The sequence below is a fragment of the Plecotus auritus genome (assembly GCF_963455305.1).
Source record: "Plecotus auritus genome assembly, chromosome: 12".
Lineage (NCBI taxonomy): Eukaryota > Metazoa > Chordata > Mammalia > Chiroptera > Vespertilionidae > Plecotus > Plecotus auritus.
The window spans coordinates 33,767,637-33,792,563 of NC_137778.1; the positions used below are offsets into that span (position 1 = coordinate 33,767,637).

At 39.5% G+C, this 24,927-nt stretch overlaps 1 long non-coding RNA gene across 1 annotated transcript in view; it reads left to right on the forward strand.

Annotated features, from left to right (window-relative positions):
* The window catches only part of LOC308237361, a 132,737-nt gene that overhangs the window by 14,433 nt on the left and 93,377 nt on the right, over positions 1–24,927 (forward strand). The window contains exon 4 of the long non-coding RNA XR_013959417.1: positions 9,582–9,649. This is a non-coding gene — a long non-coding RNA (uncharacterized lncRNA). The remainder of the gene's footprint in view (positions 1–9,581; positions 9,650–24,927) is intronic.

Consider the following 24,927-nt stretch of genomic DNA (forward strand, 5'->3'; position numbering starts at 1 on the left):
GGCCAGGCTGAGGGACACTCCCCACTCCCCTCCCGTGCACGAATTTCATGCACTGGGCCTCTAGACTGTTTATACAATCCCGTCTCTGTCAACATTTGGATTATTTTTAAATCATGACTGTTGCAAACAAAGCTTCCATGAACATCTTTGTGAATATATATTTGTACATATAAGAAAATAAATCTTAGTATCTTCAGGGAAATTTTTTTTAAGTGGAATGACTAATTTTGAGTTTATATATATCTGCATCTTGATAATTATCTCGTAATCTATCACCAAAAACGTTAACCAATGTATACACCCAACAATAGTGCACAGGAATGTTTTCCATTAGCGCCCATCACTGGGAATTTGTTCTTATAAATAACGTATAAACACTGTCATAAGTTGCCTCTGGTGTTTAAGGAGAGACGTTTTGCTTTTATAGACATCTGTACTATGTACACTTGATACAGGGGCAGTGTTTTCTTTTGTAATTAACAAATATTAAAAAAATATGGAACTCTTGTTTGGCCCAGCCTGCATGGCTCAGTAGTTGAGTGTCAACCTATGAACCAGGAGGTCACGGTTTGATTCCCAGTCAGGGCACATGCCTGGGCTGTGGGCTGGTTCCCAGTAAGAGGTGTGTGGGAGGCAGCTGATCAGTGATTCTCTCTCATCATTGATGTTTCTCTCTCTCTCTCTCTCTCTCTCTCTCTCTCTCTCTCTCTCTCTCTATCTCTCTCTCTCTCTTCTCCTTTCTCAAATCAATAAAAATACATTTAAAAAAAGAAATAGGGAACATTTGTTTGTAACTCTTATGGGAATAAAATTTTACTTGGAAAGTAAAGGCTAGAATATGAGACCATTCATTAAAAGAAGACCAGGAGAGAGCAGTTAGAGGTAAGAAAGCAAGGCAGGGGAAGGGAGGAAAGCTCTTTTGTACAGAAGATTGTCAATTCATTTATGTAGAAGGAATGATAAAATTACAAATTTACCATTTTGCAAACATCCATGCCATGATTGAGTCAAATAAAGATCATCAGCCCTGTCCTGACCAATTTGGCTCAGTGGATAGAGCATCGGCCTGTGGACTAAAGGGTCCCAGGTTCGATTCCGGTCAAGGGCATGTACCTTGCTTGCGGGCACATCCCCAGTAGGAGGTGTGCAGGAGGCAACCGATCGATGTTTCTAACTCTCTATTTCTCTCCCTTCCTCTCTGTAAAAAATTAAAAAAAAAAAAAAAGATTATCAGCCCTAACTGGTTTGGCTCAGTGGATAGAGCATCGGCCTGCGAACTCAAGGGTCCCAGGTTCGATTCTGGTCAAGGGCATGTACCTTGGTTGCAGGCACATCCCCAGTGGGAGGTGTGCAGGAGGCAGCTGATCGATGTTTCTCTCTTATCGATGTTTCTGACTCTCTATCCCTCTCCCTTACTCTCTGTAAAAAATCAATAAAATATATTAAAAAAAAAATAAAGATCATCAGTGTGGATGTTAGAGTTATTGTGAGGATCATTTCACAATATATACATATATTAAATCATTACATTGTACATCTGAAACAGATATGTTATGTCAATTATATCTCAATAAAAAATGAAGACTAAAAAATCAATGTTGAGCTATAATTGGAGTGCATAATATTCATACATCTCAAAATATTACATCACAGATGCTTATTAATTACAAAGCAAAAGATATCTTTACAGTGGAAACATTCCACAGATGCCACTTACTTAAGTGGTTCAAATTAGCATCACCAAAGGGACAAATGCCACTAGGTGTATCTGCTGTGATGCAACGGGAAGTGTGCATAACCCATGTAGTATATGCACCCAAAATATTTAACCTGTATCCAAATTTGAGGCACCAACCAGACAAATCCAGATTGTTGGACATATTTCAAGACTACTGGCATAGGGCTTAAAAAAATATCAATGTCATAAAAATGTTCAAAGGCTAGGGGGAGGACTATTTTAGATTATAGAGATAAAGAGACTTGAAAACTAAATGCAATGCATAACACTTGATTTGATCCTGGATTGAAAAATAGCAAGAATAGGACAGTATTGAGTCAATTAGCGAGATTTGAATATAGGCTGCATATCAGGAAATACTATTGTATCAGTATTAACTTTATTGGTGTGATAACAGCAACATGGAAACAGAACAATCAATTTTTTTAAATGCATGCTGAAGTACTTAGGTTTAAATATTGTGGTACCTGTTACTTACATCAAATGGTTCAGCAAATAACTGCTTGAAGTTTTATAATTTTAGGATTTACATATAGATGTATAATCCATATTGAGTTAATTTTTGGTATATGGTGTGAGTTATAGATTGAAGTTCCCCTTGTTGCATATGAATATAAAATTGTGTCAGCACCATTTATTAAAAGACTATCTTTGCTCTTCTTAATTGCCTTTGTACCTTTGTTAAGAATCAGTTGATCAGCCTCTCTGTTCTGTTTCATAGATCTATTTATCTTCTTTGACACCAATACATATTGTCTTGATTACAATAGTTTTATCATATGTCTTGATGTCAAATAGTGTAAGTTCTCTAACTTTGTTCTGCTTTTTCAAAGTGTTTTAAGTATTCTGGGGCTTTGTCATTTTCATATAACTTTTCAAATCAGCTTGTCAATTTCTACAGAAAAATGCCTGTGGGTATTGATTGGGAAAGCATTGAATTTAGAGGTCAACTTGGAAAGAATTGACATCTTGACAATATTGAATCTTCTGACCCATAAATGCAATGTATCACTCTATATTTTAGGTCTTTTAAAATTTCCCTTAGCAATATTTTGTAGTTTGCAGTATATAGCTATTAAACATCTTTTATCAGGTCTATCCCTAACTATTTTATATTTTTAAGTTCTATTGTAGATGGTATTTCTAAATTTCTCGTTGCTAGTGTATAGAAATACAATTGGTTATTGTATATTGATCTTGTATCCTGCAACTTTACTGAACTCACTAATTAGTTCTGATAGCTTTTTTGTTGCTTCGCCAGGATTTTCTACATAGATTATCATGTCACCTGTGGTGGAAGGCAGTTTTACTTCCTTCTTCCCAACTGGATACCATGTATTTATTTGGCTAGAACTTCCATTATAATATTGAACAGAAGTATTGGGGCAGACATCTTTTACTTATTCCTGATGTTAGAGGAAAATCATTTAGTCTTTCACAAGTAAGTATGATTATTAGCTGTAGGTGTTTTTTTAGATTGTATTTAAGTTGAGAATTTTTTTTATATTCTTAGTTTGTAGAAACGTTTTAAAATCACCAATAGATATTGGATTTTGCCAAATGCTTTTTCCTCTATCTATTGAGATGATCATAGATTATCTTTTGGTTTTTCTTTTTTGTCTCTTAATATGTCTAAAAAAGTATTTCACTTTAATTTTGAAAGATATTTTTGTGGACTAAAGAATTCTAGTTGAATAGTACTTTTTCTTTGAGTACTTTAAAGATGTTGTACACTATCTTCTCTCTTGCATAGTGTCTGACAAGAAATCTGTCATCCTTACTGCTATTTCTCTGTATGTAGAGTGTCATTTTTCCTTAGGCTTCTTTTAAGATTTTTCCTTTATCACTAGTTTTAAGCAAATGGATTATGTGCCTTCGTGTAATTTTCTACATGTTTCTTGTGCTTGAAGTCCATTCAGTTTCTTGGGTCTATGGGTTGATAGTTTTCATCAAGTTTGAAAATATTTTGGACATTAGTTTTCAAATGTTTTGTATGCCTCCCCTTGCCTTTTTTTCTTAGTGACTCCAATTTCACACCTGTTGGACTGCTTGAAGTTGTCCCATGGTTCAATGATGCTTTATTTGTTTTGTTTTGTTTTTCTTGTTCTTTTTAAAAACTCTATGCTTAATTTTGGATATTTTCTGTTACTATATCTCCAAGTTCACTTATCTTTCTTTTTATGATGTCTAATCTGCTGTCAATCCCATTCAGTGTATTTTTTCATTTCAGATATTTTAGTTGTTATCTGTAAAAGGTCAATTAAAAATATCTTTCATGACTTTATGTAGTATGTTCTATCTGTCTCCTAGTTTTGTGCTCCTATCCTGTAAGTTCAACCCTTAGTCTCAGATGTTTTCCTCAGTCACATTCTTGATCAGTTACCAACAAAACCTTGAAGGGAACCCTTTAAACATCTCGGTTCTCTGTGCAGTTGTCTCCTGTGTAGTTCTCTGCTCTGAGAACTCTCGCCACATTGGCGTACCTGTACTTCCAGTCTCATCTCCTCAACTCCAGGAGATCACGGGGCTCTACCCAAGTTCTCTCTGTGTGATGACCTGGAAACTCTTCAGGAAGCCAGGCAATCCTGGGGGTCCCCTCATTTGCTTTTCATCACTCAGAAATCAATGACCATCGCTGCTTATTTCCAATATCTTGAGAGCTATTGTTTCATATATTTGTCCAGTTATTTTTCTTTCTTTCTTTTTTAAGTTATTTTACACAACTGGGTAAATATAATTCTTTATACTCCATATTGGCCAGAAGCAGAAGTCCCACACTATTGCTTTTATTCATTCTAAAATTACCCCTGAGGCAACCTCTAGCTGGTCTGCCTTCCCGGGCATTCAAGTTATGTCCCACGCAATAATTATTGTTTTTGTTAGTGCTCTGGTTACAGAGTTGAATATATTTTTCTCCTTTTCCCTCTTACTTTAACATGCAATTTTATGGTATGCAGTGTTTCTGAGGAATGAGTGTATTGTGGTATAGTGTTATAACCTGTCCAACTTAAGAACCTATGCTATGGTTGGCATATACTTTAAGCAAAAGCAAAGACTGCATAAAGAGATATTTTTACGAACATTTTCAAAAATAAAACTATATGGTCTGATCTTCTAGGGCCATTTTTATTTTGTTTAAGTCATTGTATTTTCTTTTCCTGTAGTTCCCATAGTTCCTCCAAAACTTTTGCTGATTTGCTATAATAGATTTATTGACAATTCAGAAATATATTGTTATGTTCATTATTATGATTATTACCAGCTATTATGTATTGGTTGTCTATTGTAAGTTAGGCACTCTGCCAGGCACTTGATGCAATATCTAATTCACTCTTCATTAGGATGTATATACTTTTTTTAAAATCCATCTTTATAGACAGGGGAATGGATTCAGGGAAGGAAGTCAAATAACTTGCTTAAGACCCCATGGCTAGTAACTGGTATTATTAAGATTCCAAACCCAGGTCTGTCTGATTCCAAAGCCCAGCTCCTCATGTTGCTTCATGAATCATAACGGAGCTTAGTGGTTCTTTTCTCTAACAGAAACTCCCTTATTTTTCTTTCATTCTCTTAAAGAAGAGAATAAAAAGAAAGTAATTTAGGACAAGACAGTTTAACATGCAGCAGAGCAGGTCAAGTAAGTACGCATCTTGAGTTTTCTGAATTTACACACAGATTGTGTTCAGGGTGATTTCACTTGGCTGCCTTATACCTGAACACCAGGAATACATTATGTTCCATAAACACAGTAAACTGAAAATATGCCAGAATCTCTTATTTCCTTTTAAAATAACCTTTGCAGTTCCTACCAAGAGACAGGTATATACTTTTTAAGCACACCCATTTTTTTTTTCAGTCTTGACAGGAAGTGTATTTCACCTGGAGTCCCTTTCCTGAGCTATGCAAGAGCTTCTCTTAGGAAGGACCTAAACTAGATGAAAAACTGAGTTTTGATCTCATATAGTTTTCTTCCTTGGCACATTTTTAAAAAATATTTTTTTTTATTGATTTCAGAGAGGACGGGAGAGGGAGAGAAATAGAAACATCAATGATGAGAGAGAATCATTGATCGGCTGCCTCCTGCACACTCCCTATTGGGGATTAAGTCTGCAACCTGGGCGTGTGCCCTGACCAGGAATCAAACCCATGACCTCCTGGTTCATAGGTCGACACTCAACCACTGAGCCATGCCGGCCAGGCTCATATAGTTTTCTTAGTAATGTTGTATGGGCTGAGCAAGCATGTTCCCTGGAAAAGGGAGGATAAATTATAGTGACCTCACAATGGGGCATTTCATTTTCCCACATGTTGCTCCTCCATAACCAGGAAACCGATTTTCATGTTACTTGGGGGCTGGGTATGAGCCATTGGGGGCCGGAGGGTTGTGAACAGGAGCCTGTCAGTGAAGGGAGTCAAGGAACAGGAGTCCAGAATGTCCTCACCGGGGAAAAGAAGCCTGGATCCATGGACAGGGCCTATCGTTTATCTGAATCGCAGTCAAGGTTTAGCATCAGGTCACTGGTGCCTATCACTGTGGTCAGAGGGATTATTTTTATTAAGCATTTTGTGTTTATCCAGGGACTTGCCGTCATTAATCATTTAACTCTTGTTCCCCGGGAGACTTCTGTGAAGTGAATGGGAAAGAAATAACTCGATTCTTATTTTACAGATAGAGAAACTGAAGCATTTTTGTCCACCACTATTACACACTGAAAGAGCTTGAGAGACCCAGGCCAGGAGTTTGATGAGCTTTTGTTCTACCACAGAAGTGAGGGTTTTTTGTTTTTTTACACAAAATGGACTTGCATATTTTTCATTTTGAAAGCAGCATGATTGATGCTGAGGTATAGTGAAGGAAAAAATACAAGACTTCACTTCCTTATATTATATAGTCTGAAAATTGTACTGAGTTCCCACAAAAATTTTGGAATCTAAATGTGAAATTAGGTTTAAGTAGTAAAGATTGTTAGGCATTGCTAATCTTGATCTTTCTAAGAGAATATAAGCAGACACATCCAATGTGGTTATGAATAGCCAAGAGCAAGTTATAAAGGGCCATTAGGGGGATGGCATGGGGATTTTGCTGCCTGGAATTAATCTGGTGGGCTTCCTGGAGAGGGTGTGCTTTGAATTTCAATTAAAAAAACTATTTCAAAGATGGGGTGTTCTTCAGCCCAGATGCTTTGAAATGTCTTTCCTGTTTCTATGCAGTGTAAACACCACACAAAGAAAATTGTCAGGTATCACAAGAAGAAGGAATTGACTGAGGGGTCCACAAGGGCACATTGCAGGGTAATGGAGAGGAAATGAAGAAGTTTTCTGACAGTGAGATCTTTCAGATCTCTTAACAATGAGGTAGTTCAAAGGGCAGATGGGTTAGAGTGGTAGGGGGATGGGTGTCAGTGGAAGCCATTAAACCAAACTAGATAAAGCATAGGAGGATCAGCATGCCCTCTGGTGGGGCTGGGAAATACAGTGAGGGCCAGACTAATTGACTTCCTTTGGAATAAGACAGACCTTGTATTCAAAGCCACTTAGAAGTTATGTGATTAAAGTCTCAGGTGCCTTTTTTAAAAATGGTATGATCTGCCAACAATTAAATCTAAAAAACAAAATAAACGAACAAGCAGAGCAGAAACACATTCATAGATACAGAGGACATTTTGACTGTTGCCAAATGGGAGGAGGGTTGTGGGATGGTGAAAAAGGTGAAGGGATTAAGAAGTACAAATTAGCCCTGACCGGTTTGGCTCAGTGGATAGAGCGTCAGCCTGCAGACTCAGGGGTCCCAGGTTCAATTCCAGTCAAGGGCATGTACCTTGTTTGCGGGCACATCCCCAGTAGGGGGTGTGCAGAAGGCAGCTGGTTGATGTTTCTCACTCATCGATGTTTCTAACTCTCTCTCCCTCTCCCTTCCTCTCTGTAAAAAAGCAATAAAATATATTTTTTTAAAAAAGAAGTACAAATTGGTTGTTACAGAATAGTCATGGGGATGTAAGGTATGGCATAGGGAATATAGTCAACAATATTCTAATAACTATGAATGGTATCAGAGGAGTATGAGATTTATTGGGATGCTCATTTAGTAAGTTATATAATGTCAGGTGCGTACACCTGAAACTAATCTAATATTGTATGTCATCTGTAATTGAAAAATAAAAAATGATTAAAAAATAAAAAGTTTCCAAGGGGGAAAATAGTTTGAATAAGACTAACCTTATAAGTTGGTGAGTGAAATAAAATAAAATGAAAATCACTTACACCAGAAGCAAATTTGGGTTATATTGGGTCTGAGGCTTATACATTATTGGAGACCTTCTTTAAAAAAAAGAATACACAGTTTATTTATAAAATTATGTAGTATTTACTTAGAATGAGAAAAGATATCACAACAAATCACTTAAAAAGGTGCCCAACAAACAAACATCACAAACAACAAATTCCAGTAAAACAACATGAAGTTTTAATTTATTAACTACCTGAAATACCTCTATGTTATGTGTGTGTGCGTGTGCACAAATGTGTTTATAAATACACACATACAGATATACATATGCTACATATTTTGATGGCTTCTTCACATGACAAAAATTATATCATGTAAATATGTATGAAGAGAACAAAAACATATTTCAACTTTCCTCCGGTATGATTTATCAAACTTTATTTTTTATTATTGATAGTTTGGGAAATTTTTTTCAGCACCACAACTTGTTCCCTGTAACATATGCAAAATTTTATAATTGTTGTCAAGTTTGGAAAAACTTCTATCAAGTTTTTTGTTGTTGTTTGGTTGATATATATATATTTTTCTTTTTTTTTACTGATTTCAGAGAGGAACGGAGAGGGAGAAAGAGATAGAAACATCAATGATGAGAGAGAATCATTGATTGGCTGCCTCCTCCATGCCCCATAATGGGGATCAAGCCCGCAACCCCACGAATCGAACTGTGACCTCCTGATTCATATAGGTCGATACTCAACCACTTCGGCCGGGCTCTATCAAAGTTTTAATAAAGAGTGGTAAGATTTAGATAAGTCTTCCATGAACTAGCTTCTGATTCTGTTTTTCTTCCACTGTCCTCCTAATTTCTGGGTTAGGCATTGTAGGACACATTCACATCCCAGCATGACATACCTTGCTCTCCCAGCTCCCTGGATGAAGAAGCAATGACAGTGATAGGAGTGTTTGTAGAATTCATCCCCACAACCAGGTGACTAGCAACCAACCATACACAGAAGTGATACGAACCACATAATATATCCCACTCCACTCAAGCTAAATGTATCTTCAACTCAACTCCAAAATCAATCCATACAAAGTGAAATGGGACAGAGGGACAGTCAGGGCAGTATTAACCAATTGGTGTTAAATACCTTAGTTTTGTAAACTTTACAAAAACGTATAACTAGACCCACACAAGGATAGAGCCCCCACCAGAGACTTGGAAAGGACTCGTGCCATTAGCTTCATAGTCACCTGCCTCTGTGTGTCATATCCCCGTGCTGAAGAATTCTGTCCTTCACACTGGCTAGTCTTGCTGCAAGTGAGCAAGATGGCGGTGGGGATTTATGGTTACAAATTCAGGAGATTCCCCGAAGACAATGACTTTCTAACCACAGAGATGTTACAGGTCTCCTTCAACAGTGGTGAATCTAAATGAAATCGAATTTTGAGGATCTGGTAGTGGCATGTGAGAAAGAAACTTTTTGTTTTTCTTGTATTTTGCTGTCTTCTTCCCCCAGAATCAGCTGGTTATATTTTAGTTCAAAACTCCTCTTTTAAATTATTGTGATTTACCTGACTCTGAACTCTTTCTCTCTCTCTTTTTTTTTTTTTTAGAAAATCCCTCTTGGAGCACCTTGATCCCTTGGAGCGTCATGGTACCTGGACAGGGTGGAGGTGAGCTGGTAAGTTTGTCAAACCTGCCCGAGGGCCACTGCACCTCGCCCTGGCTAGAGGTACTTTAGAGGCTGGTGCGAGCAGCAGTTGCTGTTTGAAATGGGCCGAGTGCTGGGGTGGCCATTCCAGAATGTAGCCCCTCAGAAGCGTGCTGCCCAGGCCTTGTAAGAAGGGTAAAACAAATAAAGCTGCCGCCTATTTGGAACATACGCTGGCTCCTTCCACATCTGCAGGACATTTAGCTCCTTGCATCTGGTAATGTTTGTGCAAATATAATTCCATATTCACTAATAATTCCTGGGGCTAAAGGCCCCCCCTTGGGTAACCTTGTTAATATTCTCTCAAGGCCTGGTGTGAATGCCTCATAGCATTTTGATTAGAATTCAATCTTGTGTTTTTTTCCCTCTCTGTCTCTTTTTCCCTCTCTCCTCTCATACTTTTCTGGCCCCTGGTTTCCTGGCCACCCACATCAGGAGACATTCTCCTCCCTTCCACTCTCCATTCTCAGTTTCAAGGAATTTCCTTGTGTCAAAGGCAAAGTGTGATTGACATATTTTTCCCCTCTTAAGAGCAGTCATCTCAATGTTTGATTTAACCATCTCCTTATGGGGCTCATACAGTCATTACCTGGGTAAAAAAGAGACCCCCTTCTCACCCTCATGCTCAAGCACCAGGCTCAGACCCACGTACCTTCATGTTTCATATTTTTATAGACTTTTAAATTGCTGCTCTCCTTCCTTTTTTCGTACTTTTTTTTTTTTTTTGGTTGGCACTAGAAATGATTCCCTGGTGCATTGTACCCTGAGCTGTAAAGAATTTTAGTTATCCGCAAACAGGTAGACTAGCTGCCTCCTGCCAGTGTCCTCTGCCTGCCAAGAGTAGCATTTGCTGTTCTTTAGACCTGGGAGAAGGAATGGATATGTGAGTTCTCTAGATTTGAATTCACCACCTCTGGCCAGGTTGTATTCTCTGGGTCCTTTAGTCTTACCTGACCAGCTTATTTGTCTTTCAAGAGAAGAAAACAGAAAACAAAAAACAAAAGCAAATTAACCATAGCATGAGAAATTAAATTTCAATCCAGGAAGAATTTCTTGGCAATGAAGTTCTCAGTGTTGGGATGATTCTGGAATGCATGCATAGGCTCAGGCCGCCATAGCAACGAATCACTGTGGGTTCAAAGGGTTTCTGCCTGAAGGGGATGAACTAGATGACCTTGGAAGGTCACTTGCAGCTTTTTAATTCAGCAGTGATCCCCTTCTTCTCTGGGAAGGGCCACACTTCTCAGTGTTGGAACAGACTCTCCAGAGTGGCCTGAACCACAGCCCAGCTATTTCTCTTTAATGAATCACATCTCCTCCTCCTGATAATGATGTGTGTCTAGTCAAAGCTCTCCATTGAAGGCAGCTCTGTCGTCATGCAAGAATTATATCTCAAGTCACCTCCTGCGCCCCCCAGTCCCATTGTTTCAGAGCAAAGTGAAGTACTAGAAAATTAAGGCTTAAATTTTCAGTAACAGAATTGATTTTTTTTTCCTGCTGGGATTTCAGTAATTAAGGTAGTTTGAATAAAAAGCTGTAAAGTATATAGCTACAGAACCTTAGTTTATGGCACAAAGCCAGCATTCAGTGACATTTCATTTTTAATCAGGATAATGGCCTGTCTGTAGCCATTGCTAAAAGCGTTTTTACTAACATAGTGTGACATAAATACTTGTTTGTTGTAATTACCATCCATGTTAAGGTAAAGCATAAAGCCAATCATGCGAAGCAGGCATATGTTCTCACATGGCCAGTAACAGCAGTATATGTCTTATAAATTGATGTTTTAGCCCATTGCTTTGGGAAAACTTGGCTGTAGAGGAAGTTTTAGTACTTGCCAGTATATAAACACCCATAAGAATACACGTCAGTCCAGGGTTCACCCAGACCAGTATCTGAGTCTGAAAGAATTCCAGGATTGTGTGTGGAAAGTAATGAGTCCCTAAAAAAAATACTGGTCACAAAGGTTAGGATGGGCTTCAAGCCATTTCTAGCTTATCTCAATTTTCCTGTTGCAGGTTTCTAAGGTCCATTCATAGAAGTCAAGACCTAAAGAACTCATGTGATCTACAATGTACTGAAATCTTTTCTGTGCCTAATTTACATTCCACCTGCATGCCCACTTGAGATAATAGGTTTTATAAATTCACTGTCCGCTTTGTGAATAGTACTTCCTCTTAGTTGTTGTATCTGCTTCTTTTAAACTCAGGTTGTCTCGCCAGGTTTGAGAACTCCATGATTTGCTTAAAGAGTCTATGGTTCACCACTTCTAAATCCTCCATGACTTGGAAAACTTTAATCAGATTTTTATTACTTACTCTCCCCATCTGTCCATTCCCTCCAGATGGATAAATGAGAATTTTCAAAGCTTGTCTTCATGTATAATCCCTTCCTTTCCTCCTCAATGTTTTAGTTGATGATGTCCAGAACCTTCTTTAGTACCTAAATCATAGTGCCTAGTATTGGATATTTCAGTTCATGTCGGTGTAGGCTGGGATTATTTTTTAGAAGAATTGGTATATATTCATGTTCTTTTATTCAGCTGTTCTGCAGTATTTCTCTGTTTAAGATAATGAGACTAATTTTATTAGCTAATCATCATTAATAAGTTTAATACTTAAGCCAGTAATTTTTAATTTTTCAAGTGAAAATTTATATGGAATACAAAAATATGAATATGGTGTAAGCAACGGAAGTTGGCGGACCATTTGGCCTCCCTCTGGTCCCTGAGGTACTCCATGAAACTAGAGAGTTCCATGAAACATGCCTTGAAAATCATGAAGCTTACCAGCCACCAAAGTGAGCACCAACCCTCTTTTAAAAGTTCACTTAAAAAAAGCTGGGACTTAGTCTAGAATTCATGCATCCACATTTTCTTAACCAATTCTTTCTTTACAAAACTAATTATTTTATATGCACCCTTTATTTATGATCACTCAGATATCCAGACCTCATGGTTCATGAATACATGAGCAGGTATACATGGTTCAGCACAAGGTTTACTGACCTGGTCACCTTCACCTGTGGAATGGCAGGACCCTGGCCAACTTCGGAGGTGTTCTTACCCTGCAGTGTTTCTCAGGGGGTCTCTAGGAAGTGTCTTGCTATGTTGCCACCGCCCCCTCAGCAGTAAAAACTTAGACATATTGTCTCTGAGTATGAAGTGGATTTGCTGCTACAGAAAGTTCTCTACGGTTTGGTGCAGACCAGTGCTCTCTGAGGCCACAACAGCCACCACCACACTGCCTCTGGGTGCTGCTGTCCCCTGTGCCCAAGAGTGGACACAGATCCTTCCTTTACTATCTCAGTACATCCACCAAGTGGTTGCAACATTTAATATCACTGTGTGTGTGTGTGTGTGTGTGTGTGTGTGTGTGTGTGTACAGCCTCAGGTATAACCGAATGGAAGTATATACCAAAGTCATTCTCCAGCTGGCAGCTGTACATCCTTATGCAGTCTGTTTGCTATAGACCACATTTCTGCTCACCTGTGGCAGAAAAACCTTCCACCCACAAAATCCATTCTCTCCTTTTGATACAGAAAAACAATTTTACCTGGGGGATGAAGCAGGCTAAAAAGATATTTTTCCCAGCCTGTCTTGCAGTTAGGTATGGTCACAAGACTAAGTTCTGGCGAACACAACAGAAATGGACTTCTGGGAAGGCTCCTTGCAGGAGTTGATACAACTGATCCATGTTTCACTTGCCTTTTCTGTGGCCCAATGTGAGTATGTGATGACGGGGGTTCCAGCAGCCATCTTAGAGCAGGAGGTGGTTTTGAGGTTGGAATTCAGGTGCTGAGAATGGTAGAGCAGAGAGAAAGTCATAGAATCCCTGATTACATGGTCACCGCAGTATCCTTGGAATAGCTACTTTGGGACTCCTTGTGTGTGTGTGTTTTCTGTAATCTGTAGGCAAACGCAATCATAGCACAGCAGCAATGAGCCAGCCTCCCTCCCTTGCTCTGAGGCTGCTTAGCTCCTGACCTGGTTGCATATGGCAGAGCCCAGCTTCTCTCTATCACATGGGAAAGCCCTTTAGTGTGTCTAGACTCCTCAGAATGTTTTCCCAAGAGAACCATTGCTCAGAGAGAAGTAATTCTCTCCTTATCCACAGTATAAGGCCCAGCTGCCAATTTTTCCATCTCCTGACCCAGAAGCTGTCTCTTTTCCAGATAATTGAGAATTATAATGATTATTCCCTCAGATCCTACTCTGCCCCCAGGAGTGTGTTCTCACCTGCTGCTACCAAATAGTAGGAACATCGGGCTCAAGTTTTAGCCACAGCTCAGTTCCTTCATCTGATAAATGGTGAAAATCTATACTAATAAAAGCATAATATGCTAATTAGACCGGACATCCTTCCGGACGATCTTCTGGATGAAGCAGGGTCTGTGAGGGCTGAGGCAGCCGCCATGGGCCTCTAGTTTTAAATAAACATAAACCACAAATAGTTTTAAAATATACTCTTAGGCATTCGTTTTGGAATCCCTACCAGAGTGGTCCTTAACTTTTATTTTTGGTTCATCTTATTTTTTAAAATATTTTTTTATTGATTTCAGAGAGGAAGGGAGAGGGATAAAAAGATAGAAACACCAATGAGAGAGAATCATCGATCAGCTGCCTCCTGCACACCCCACACTGGGGGTTGAGCCTGCAACCCAGGCATGTGCCCTGACCAGAATCAAACCTTGAACTCCTGGTTCATAGGTTCACACTCAACCACTGAGCCATGCTGGCCCGGTGACTCATCTTATTTTTGGCTCATTTTACCCATATATGCATCTTCTTAGATACCCAGCAACATGAACTGTAAACCCAGAAATGCACACAAGCTGGTACATGTACACATGTATGCACACATAGACTTTTATATATACTCCCACATCGATACATATACTCTGGTACACTGATACACAAGCTCAAAGGAATGTGGATTGAGGTTCAGCTGAAAGAAAATACAAGAAATGCAGTTAAAAAGATGAGGCAGGCAGGTTACAAAAGAACAAAGCATCCTCATGGTACTCATTTTTTAATGGCAGTGCAATAAAGTACATTTTCTATATGCTTCAGGGATAGGCTCAATGAGGGGCTGATTAGGGAGATGGACCTAGGGCACAGCCCAGTGCTGCTGCTAACCTGCTCTGCGGCAACCTGGCCACCTCACTGGTCACTTCTTGATGGTAGAACGATCACGAGCTATCATGAACTTCATGATATTAGCAGGGAACTGCAGTTCTGTTTCCAGTCTGATCATAGGCACCCAGCAAGGTTTTGAGATATGCAGATGATGAATATACTGTGCACAGACAGCATCCCCACTGTCTGACCCTCATTGCGTATGCATGGAGAAGCGAGGAAAAGCAAGCAAAGTGGCCACTTGGATCCAGGAGAGAACCAGTTCAAGGAGACGGGTAGTGGGGAAGGGGAGCTTAATAGAGATGAAAAGGCCTCGGTGGTGACATCTCACCCCTGGCCGGGAGCTGGTGTGGGCTTATAACTCTGCAAAGGTAAAGGTTTTCTAGGATGTGATCCAAGGAACAAGATATCCCTCGCTTTCCTGGGGAGGCTGCTCTGGAGATACAGACAGACAAAAAGAACGAGATACTGTTTTCTTTTCATACTTTCATCTTTCTCCTCTTCACCTCCTCGACTGTTCCTCTCCTGTCCTGGTGTTTGAACTTGTTGAATACTTGTAGGTGCTGACCATGACCTGGCCCTGCTGTCATTTAGCCAAATTATACACATTTAGGTCTTTTCATCTTTCTTTATGAACCAGTCTCTCCAGTCTATTTAATCATTTTGGCAGTTCTCTTCTGAATTCCACCCAATTTAAAAATAAGCTAAGTTCTCCACCCCTGTGGATTGAAAAGCAGGCTGTTGGGAACCCATGCAGAGCTCTAACCTTGGTTGGATGCGTGTGGAGGAAAGATACCCCATGTTTTTAAAATCTCTATTCCCAGTTTTCCTCAGCAGTGACAGCCTGTACAAGGCAGGAGAGATAGGGAAGGGGCAAGAAACTTGGCTGACCAGAGCTGGAGGCCATGGAGATTACGGCAGGGTTTGTTTTCAAATGTTCTCATTGATTGATTTGTGATTGGTATCGGTGATAGTTGCATTTGGTTCATCTAAAAGGTACAGAAGTATTATACAGTGAACAGAAAGTATTGCTTCTATTCCTGACACCTACCCACCCGCTCTGAAGCAGCAATCCGAGTAGCATGCTTCTATGGAGTGATACCTCTCCAGAGATATTTCATGCATATACAATCAAGTATGTATTATATCTGTGTGTGCATGTGTATCTCCTCATCTCCAAGTTTTTATGAATGGTGATATACTATGTGCATTGCTCTCCTCTTTGCTTTTCTTCTTAGCTATATATCTTGGAGATTGGTTAGTCCAAATTCACACATAAATATCTCCGTTAGTATTTTTATGGCTACCTAATATCGATACTATAAATGTACTATATAATTTTTTAGTCCACAATTAATGAGCATTTATATTCTTTCTGATTTTCTATAGTCACTATCAATGAACATTTAGGGATCTTACCAAATTTTTTATTACTGACAGTGTTTCACTGAATAACTTACACATTTTGCACATGCATGAGTAGATATGGAGGATAAAATTCCTGGGTTAAAAAGTATGTACAACAGGGTGTCTAGTTCAAGTCTGACTTGTCAATGTATACCTACCACTAATGTCTAAAAATACCTGTTTCCCCATACCTACACACATAAAAAATTTTTTGAATTTGACAATCTAATAGGGGAAAAGTAAGTCATTTTTTTGTATTTCTCTTCTTGTGAGTGAGGTTGGTTGCTTTTCACAAATTTAACAGCCATTTGAATTCCCTTTTCAGTGGACAGTCCATTTCCTTTCTTTACATTTCTATTGAGTTGCTGCCTTTCTATTGATTTAGCAGGGCTGTTTATATATTAGGGAGATTAGCTCCTTCTGATATAAATTGCAAATATATTTTTCCTGTTTGTCATTCTTTTCTATTTACATAGATTGATATATTCACTTTTTAAAAATATATTTTTATTTCTTTCAGAGAGGAAGGGAGAGGGAGAGAGAGATAGAAACATCAATGATGAGAGAGAATCGTTGATCAGCTGCCTCATGCATGCCCCACATTGGGGATCGAGCTGCAATCCAGGCATGTAACCTGACCAGGATTCGAACCATGACCTCCTGGTTCATAGGTCGATACTCAACCCCTGAGCCACGCTGGCCAGACATTATTTCATGATTCCTGGGTTTTGGTTTTGTGACATACTTTGACAAGTTTTTCCCACTTTAAGATTGTTTCTTAAAAATTCCATGGTTTCTTCTAGTACTCATATACCGTAAATGACAGATAAGTCAAGTTTTGTTTTTCCAGATGGCTACCCAGTTGTCCCAATGTCAGTTATTGAATAATAGATTCTTTATAGATTTGAAATGTTATTTTTATAATATATAAAATTCCCATTGCATTTGTGCTTCTTTTTGAGATTCTTAATCTGTTCCATCTAAATTGTCATGCCAATATCACATTATTTTAACTATCTGTAGCTTCAGAAATTTTTATTATCTAATAGAAATAGCTCACCTTCATTGCTTCTTTTTCAGAATTTTTCTGTTTCCCTTTTTAAAAAAATATATATTTTATTGATTTTTTTTTTTTTACAGAGAGGAAGGGAGAGGGAGAGGGAGTCAGAAACATCGATGAGAGAGAAACATCAATCATCTGCCTCCTGCACACCTCCTACTGGGGATGTGCCCGCAACCAAGGTACATGCCCTTGACTGGAATCGAACCTGGGACCCTTGAGTCCACAGGCCGACGCTCTATCCACTGAGCCAAACCGGTTAGGGTTGTTACCCTTTTTTTTCATATGAATTTTAAAATCAGGTTGTCTAGTTCAAAAAGTACCATTTTGGAATTTTAAAAAATCAGGGGCATGTTAAGTGTATAGATTAATTTAGGGAGAGTAGGCATCTTTATGATATTGCTTGCTCCTCCCCAACAACATGATATGCTCTTCCATTTGTCTATATGTGTTTGTGTGTGTGTTTCTCAGTAGCATGTTAAAGTTTTATTCTTGTGAATTGTGCCAATTTCTTGGTAATTTTATTTCTTTTTGGTTGCTATTATAAATTGATATCTTACATCATCTCTTCCAACCATTTTTATGTGTGTGCTTTTATTTTCTGCTGATTAATTTTGTAATCACCAGGCATATTCCCAAACTCTCTTCTCTTCTCTCTGAGTTTCTCTTTAAGGTTATTCTAGGCCAAGGTTTCTCAACCCTGCATGATTAGCATTTTGTGCCAAATAATCTTTGTTGTTGGGGGTGGGCAGGGAGGGAGGTGCCGTCCTGTGCACTGTAGGACGTTTAGCTGCTTTCCTCGCCTCTCCTGGGTGACTGTGTGGTTGTCTCTGACTAAGAACCATTGTTCTAGTCCATAATCCAGGGAAGGTCTTCATTATTTCCACCCACTCCCAACATACTGCTCTGTTAGACAATATTGGGTCTAATCATGAGAGAGGAAATAGCTAAGGCCCAATTTTCTGTTATGAGAACAAACTGCCTAGAAGTAGCCATAGAAGTGATGGTTGTGCCTCGTTCATGGCCAAGCCACATGTGGAACTAGGTCACAGGTACACATCTCGTGAATTTAAAAGTTAAATGTACTAGAAAGAGGGAAGCAGAATCTATTGCTTCTATGTCACTCATATATAGAAACATATACAAAACTTAAATGTATTGCCGTGGCCCATGTGCTCAGTGGTTAGAGCATTGGCCTGTGCACCTAGTTTGATTCCTGGTCAAGGGCATGTACCTGGGTTGCAATCAATTGTGATGTGTTTATATCACATCGATGTTTCTCTCTCTCTCATCCCCCCTCTTCCTTCCCTGCTTTCCATGCTATCTAAAAGCAATGGGAAAATCCTTGGGTGAGAAATATGAAAGAGGAAGATGGTATTGAAAATGACTCTTTTGATTTCTATTTGAGTGACCTACTAGATAATAAATGCAAGGATAAGACCTGACCTGCTTAATCTTTTCTTTAGCCTCTTGGATGTGTGAATTATAATAACTGATTTAATGTCCTTATATATTACTGCTATTATTTCAGTCACTTCTGGGTCTGGTTTTGTGGATTGATTTTTCTTCACATTATGGGCTGTATTTTCCTGCTTCATTGGATGCCTGGTGAATATTTTCCTATGAATGAGGCAGAACTCTTCTGAGCGCTTTACCTGATGCCCCATGAGTTTGGAGGTTTTTCACTGTGGTTGGTAGCAACAGGAACTGTTTCCATTCCTTTGTGAGGCATCGTTTTCTCTAGCCCAAGCATGTCAAACTCAAGGCCCACGGGCCACATGCCTCATTTATTTGTCCTGTGTTAGTCTTTGAGTTTGACATGCTTGCAGCCCTTTTAAATGGTAAGGAAAGGTCTCTGTTATCCCTCATGTTTTCTTCTAAATCTTTGTTTTATACATTTACTAGCGGCCCAGTGCACGAAATTTGTGCAAGAGCAGGCCTTCGCAGCCCCAGCTGTCTCAGCCCTCGCAGCCCCGGCTTTGTCCGGAAGGTCGACAGTCTTTCCGCTGTTCAGCCGTTCGGTAGATTTGCATATTACACTTTTATTATTATAGATATCTTTAAACCATCTGGAATTTATGTTTGATGAGAGAAATATAGTTTTAATATTTTTTTCTTAATGCATAGCCAGTTGTCTAAATCACATTTTGAATTCTCTCCTCCTTACCCAGTGTGCAATGTCACCTTTATCATAAGCCAAATGTTCATAGATATTTCAGTCTCTGAATTCTTTATTTTATCCCTTCGCTTTTACACTGCTAGGCTTTTGCACATGTTATTAACAAATCACAGCCCTCCCAAACAGATCTCCAGTAATCCCATTGCATTGAAAATGCATGTCTCTCTTAGTTCACTGCCATCTCATCAGGGCCACACATATTGCCTATGCATAGTTGGCAATAAATACTAATGGAATGAATTAGTTAATTTCTGAATGGCTTCCTCTGACTTCTGCTGAAGATGCTATGTTGTTATCTCGGCTAGGCGTGCCCTCAGATTCAAAGTAGTCTTCAGCCAAAAATCCAAATGGCCAGTTCTCCAATTGTCTGGAAATGGAGAATTTATTGTGGATTTCTTCATAATAACTGGCATAGTGTCTTAAACTGTTGTTTGAGAAAAGGCTTCTTTAATATTAGACTTCTTAAACCTTCTTCCAAATTACCCAAGTTATTCATCTAAGTAGGCTCATGGGAGAATGAAATAAAGGAGAGTTTAAGGCAAAAATGACCTTAGTAGTTGATTTCTTTCAACAACTCAGAGGTGTTCATCTCAAAAATAGTGATAAAGAAAGGAAGGAATCCCCATTATATTAATCTGTGACTCTACTTAATTTGACCATTAATGAACTGTATACTGAACTACTTGAGACACTCGATGGTTTTGAAAAAGTAGACTCTTCATTAAGTATAGCTTTCTAATGACTATTCCTTGGATTAGATGTAAACAAGAAATGGTTTAGATTGGTATAATATCTTCACCCTGAAACATCCTGAGGTAATTTCTGATGGAGAAAAACAGGGTGCTCTTGTTTCAGGGACAAAATTTCTTCTCTTCTGATAGAAAAATAGGTTTCAGCACTCAAAGCAGCCTCCATGCAGGGGTCAAGTCTTAACGAGAAAATGAGAATTTAGCAACTCCGAAGCCTGCTTAGACATTTTAGATCTTGGGCTGATGAGAAGTTTTGTAGACCAAGTGGATTCACTTGGAGCCTACTTCCTCCTTTTAAACATTTATTTTATTTTATTTTAAGGGAAGCAAGGCTTGAAATGCTTTAATACCCCCTTAGAGACTGTTTGGCTATTACATAGCCCATAAAAAGCAATATTTGGATGATTTAAAGGGAAATGAATCAGAAATTTAAGGGTTCAGTTTTCCTTGTATGACACAAGATTTTTTCCCCCCAGAGTCAATAGAAATGGCCCTTAGGGTAAAATAAATCTTGGATTTTATTGAAACAAAAATTATTATCTATGTATGTGCAGATAGTAATGTCTATTTAAAAATATCTTGCTTTAAAAATATTTAGACACTCAATCTTACTTTTTTCTACAGATTAACAAGGGTTCTAACAACTTTTTCAATTTCTGCAGAAATGACAGTTTTCTTGCATCAAAACTGGTCAATTAAATTCTGTATTTCAGAGCCAGGTGGAAATGTGATCTCAGTTCCCCAGGCAATGTTTTCATGAAGTTTCTCTCAAGAGCTATTTTAGGCTTCGCAGTTACACTCCCCAAAGGGGTGATGGTGGTATAGTCCAGAGTGTCCATATGTCTGGTTGGCAATATTTTAAGTGTGGTTATTCCTTATACATTTAATATTTATTTTTTCTTACATTTAAACAAGACTTACATTTAGGCATTGGACTTGTGTGATGTAAGCATTTCTATGTGGATTAAGAAAGGGCTTCACCCTCCCCAGATGTGAAAGAAATGGGAATCAACCAACCTGGGTTTCTCTCTCACACTGCCGTTACTTCCCTGAGCGACAGTGGCCAAATTCCATCATGGTTTGGGCCCTGTTCCCCTGAATTAGAGTGGTCAACACGAGCTCTAGGATTCTTCTCACAGCTGATGTGCAATTTTGGCACATAGTAATTATTCATTAAATGGTAACTTTATTTTTATTACGAGCTTTCTTCATGGTGAATATTGGAATATCTTCATTTTCGATTCCTAAAGAGCCTAGAGATTGATTCAAAAGTCTGGGACTTGTGTCTTGCCTCTCACTATTTACTAGCTGTGTAATCTTGGGAAATTTTCTCCATTTTTAGAAAACGCATTGTCTTCATCTATAAAATGGGGATAAAGATAATACTATTAGGCACAGTTCTTTGTTGAAAAAAATGTAATCCACTCTGGCTAGTTTAGACAGAAAAAAATAATTTGTTATAAATATTAAGCAACTCAGAATTCTCTGGAGGGCAAAGGAACCAGACTTAGAAGCGATGAGGCCAGAAACAACACCAAATGAGACTGTGGCATTTGCTCCAGTGAAAACACCATCGCTGCCAACACTTGGCAACAACTCTACTTCTTGGAGAGACACTGTAGCTTGCATTATAATGCTTGGTCCTGGATGCCAGAAGTTGAGCCATTGAGCCCCTGTGGTCATGTTCACCTGGGATGGATGCCATTCATACCTGCCTCCTTGTAGCATTAGCTTCCAAGCTGAGGACTCACCTGGGTGTATCTGATCGGCAGCACCTAGTTCACACATCTGATGGCAGCAGCAAGGGAGCCTGGGACAGTGACTTCTGGCTCTACCTTAGGGGTTACAATGTGAGAAACTCTCCAAAACTCAGAATAGGTTTGCTAATGAGTTTAGTCATGACTTAGCATTTGTACATATACATGAGCTAGTCTTGTTTGTATATTGGGTTATGCTAGTGAATGGTACCTTCCATCTATCTGGGTATTCTTTGCAGAAGTTGTAGAATGAACCCTTATTCCACCCAAGATTCCTACCAAATCTCCCTTCCAGAAACACCTCAGATCTGCTGACTTTTCTTCATCAATACCTTCTCTACTCTCATCTACTCCTCCATCATCACTGAAATAGTCACCTTATGGGTCTACCCATTTCTTTGTGTTTTTTTTTTAAGCCACACACACACACTCAGAGAGGAAGGGAGAGGGAGAAAGAGATAGAAACATCAATGATAAGAGAGAATCACTGATTGGCTGCTTCCTGCATGCCTCACACTGGGATTAAGCCTGCAACCCGGGCAACTGACTGGGAATTGAACCATGACTTCCTGGTTTATCTGTCAGTGCTTAACCACTGAGCCATGCCAGCTGGGCGGGTCTACCCATTTTTAAACATATGCTCTTTCCTTTTGCACTTAGGTTAAAAATCTAGGTTCCTTGTCAAGGTCTACCAGGCCCTTCATGTTATGGTCCCGCCTACCTCTCCATCCCTGCCTTGTACCAGTGTTTCTCTCACTCTTGTGCTCTGGACACACTCCCTGCCCAGCAACACTCTTTCCTGGCCAGTCTCTACTTATTCTTTCTCACTAAAGCCTTGCCTGATTTGGCAATATCAAACTGATGCCCCTATGTAATCACTCATCCTACCTTTTTCTCTTCTTTCTTAGCACTCACAAAATGTGCAATTATGCATTTATTTGTATGTTTGTTACATATCTGTCCCTTAGCTCTAGGAGGTAGGTACTATTTTGTTTGCCACTTCATCTAGCATAATGCTTTGTGCATATGAATTGCTCAATAAATGGCTCCCAGTCTAGCAGTGGAGACAGATACATAGACAATAGCAATGAGCGAGCAATGAGCGCAAAAGCCAAAACAAATGTCTGGAAATAAATGTCAGGGGCACAGAGGAGGAAGAAAGAAACTGTGCTGGGGGACCCTCCCACTGGCAGGTTACAGAGAGAGTTACTCATTGATGAACTAACTAACCTCCCCTTGAACGTTATTCTCTCACAGTTGACATGTCGATGGCACTCTATGACCATTTAACACACAGGGAAGGCATTGGGTCCATGCCAGATAATACATGCACAAGTTCCAAGGGACTCAAGGAAGCAAAAATGTGTCTGAGCTCCTGGCTCACACACAGAGCACAATGGCAGCTCCGAAGGGGCAGAAGTCCTCCGCATCCACAGGCCCTGTTTATTTTCTCCGCCAGCGGAGCGGGTGGCGTAGGTCAGCTGAAATGGTGCATCCTGATGAATATTTATTGACCCAAAATGTTACACTGACAGACATGTGGACAGGCAGACACAGAGGCCTCACTCTTCTGCCCCCAAGGCTGTGACACAGCTGACATCTCCCTGCACGGGTCCTGACCTCCAGCTGCTCCCAGGGATGCTGGTGTCTCCCTGCCGGGGGTCAATGCAGACACTGTGCCCCATGCTTCCCGTGCTGCCACCCAGGCCTCTGCCAAGCCGTGGTCTCAAGATGTTCCCATTCCCCCAACACACACGTACTGCCCCCTAGCCGGCCTTAATTCCATTGCCAGAGACACAGGTGGCTAAATTAATTGTGCATTTTAAAGAGGGAAGCCCTAGGTGGCACCAAGAATCATCCATGTGGTAAAGAAATGGGTCTGCTTTTGCTATAAAAAGTTTTTTGTGGTCATAAATGTGATCCTTTTTCTCTCTTGTTCTTAATATTTTCCTCTCCATTTCTTGGGTTTTCTTTCCCATCATAGCTGATTATTGAATTAATTTAATTTTTACTTTAGAAACTTTTTTATAGTTATAACTTTTTAATATATATTTTTATGGATTTCAGAGAGGAAGGGAGAGGGAGAGAGAGATAGAAACGTCAATGGTGAGAGAGAATCATTGACCAGCTGCCTCCTGCATGCTCCACCCTGGGCATTGAGCCCACAACCCCAGTATATGCCCTGACTGGGACTCGAACTGTGACCTCCTGGGTTCACGGGTTGACGCTCAACCACTGAGCCACACCGACCAGGCTATAGTTATAACTTTTTGTTGTTATAATGTAAGTAACAGAGAACCATAAAAAGGAAATGTGCAGGTTTAAATAATTGTTTAAGTCTAGCTCTCTTGCAAACACAACCCACCAGAAGAGAATTCTTCCAGTCACCCTGGAAGCCCCCTATAGGACACCTTCTCAACCACCACCCCTCCCTCCCTGCTAGAGTAACCGCTATCTTAAGTTTAATTGCAACCACTTCCCACTTTTCTTTACAGTCTTATCACCTAAGTGTACATACGTTTTGCCTGAGTTTTTTTAAAAAAAAATCTCTTAAGCATCTTTTGATACATAGGTTTTGTCCTCTATCTCCTTATTCTTCTTACAATTCATTTATTGAAGATGTGGGATCACTTACCTGCAGTATCCTGCAGTCTAGATGCTGCTGGTTGCTTCCCCAGAACAAAGTTTAGTCTGTTCCTCTAGTCCAGTGGTTCTCAACTTTCTAATGCCACGACCCTTTAACACAGTTCCTCATGTTGTGGTGACCCCCAACCATAAAATTATTTTCGTTGCTACTCCATAACTGTAATTTTGCTACTGTTATGAATCGTAATGTAAATATCTGTGTTTTCCGATGGTCTTAGACAACCCACAGGTTGAGAACTGCTGCTGTAGAGCTTAAGACCATCGGAAAACACAGATATTTACATTACAATTCATAACAGTAGCATTTACATT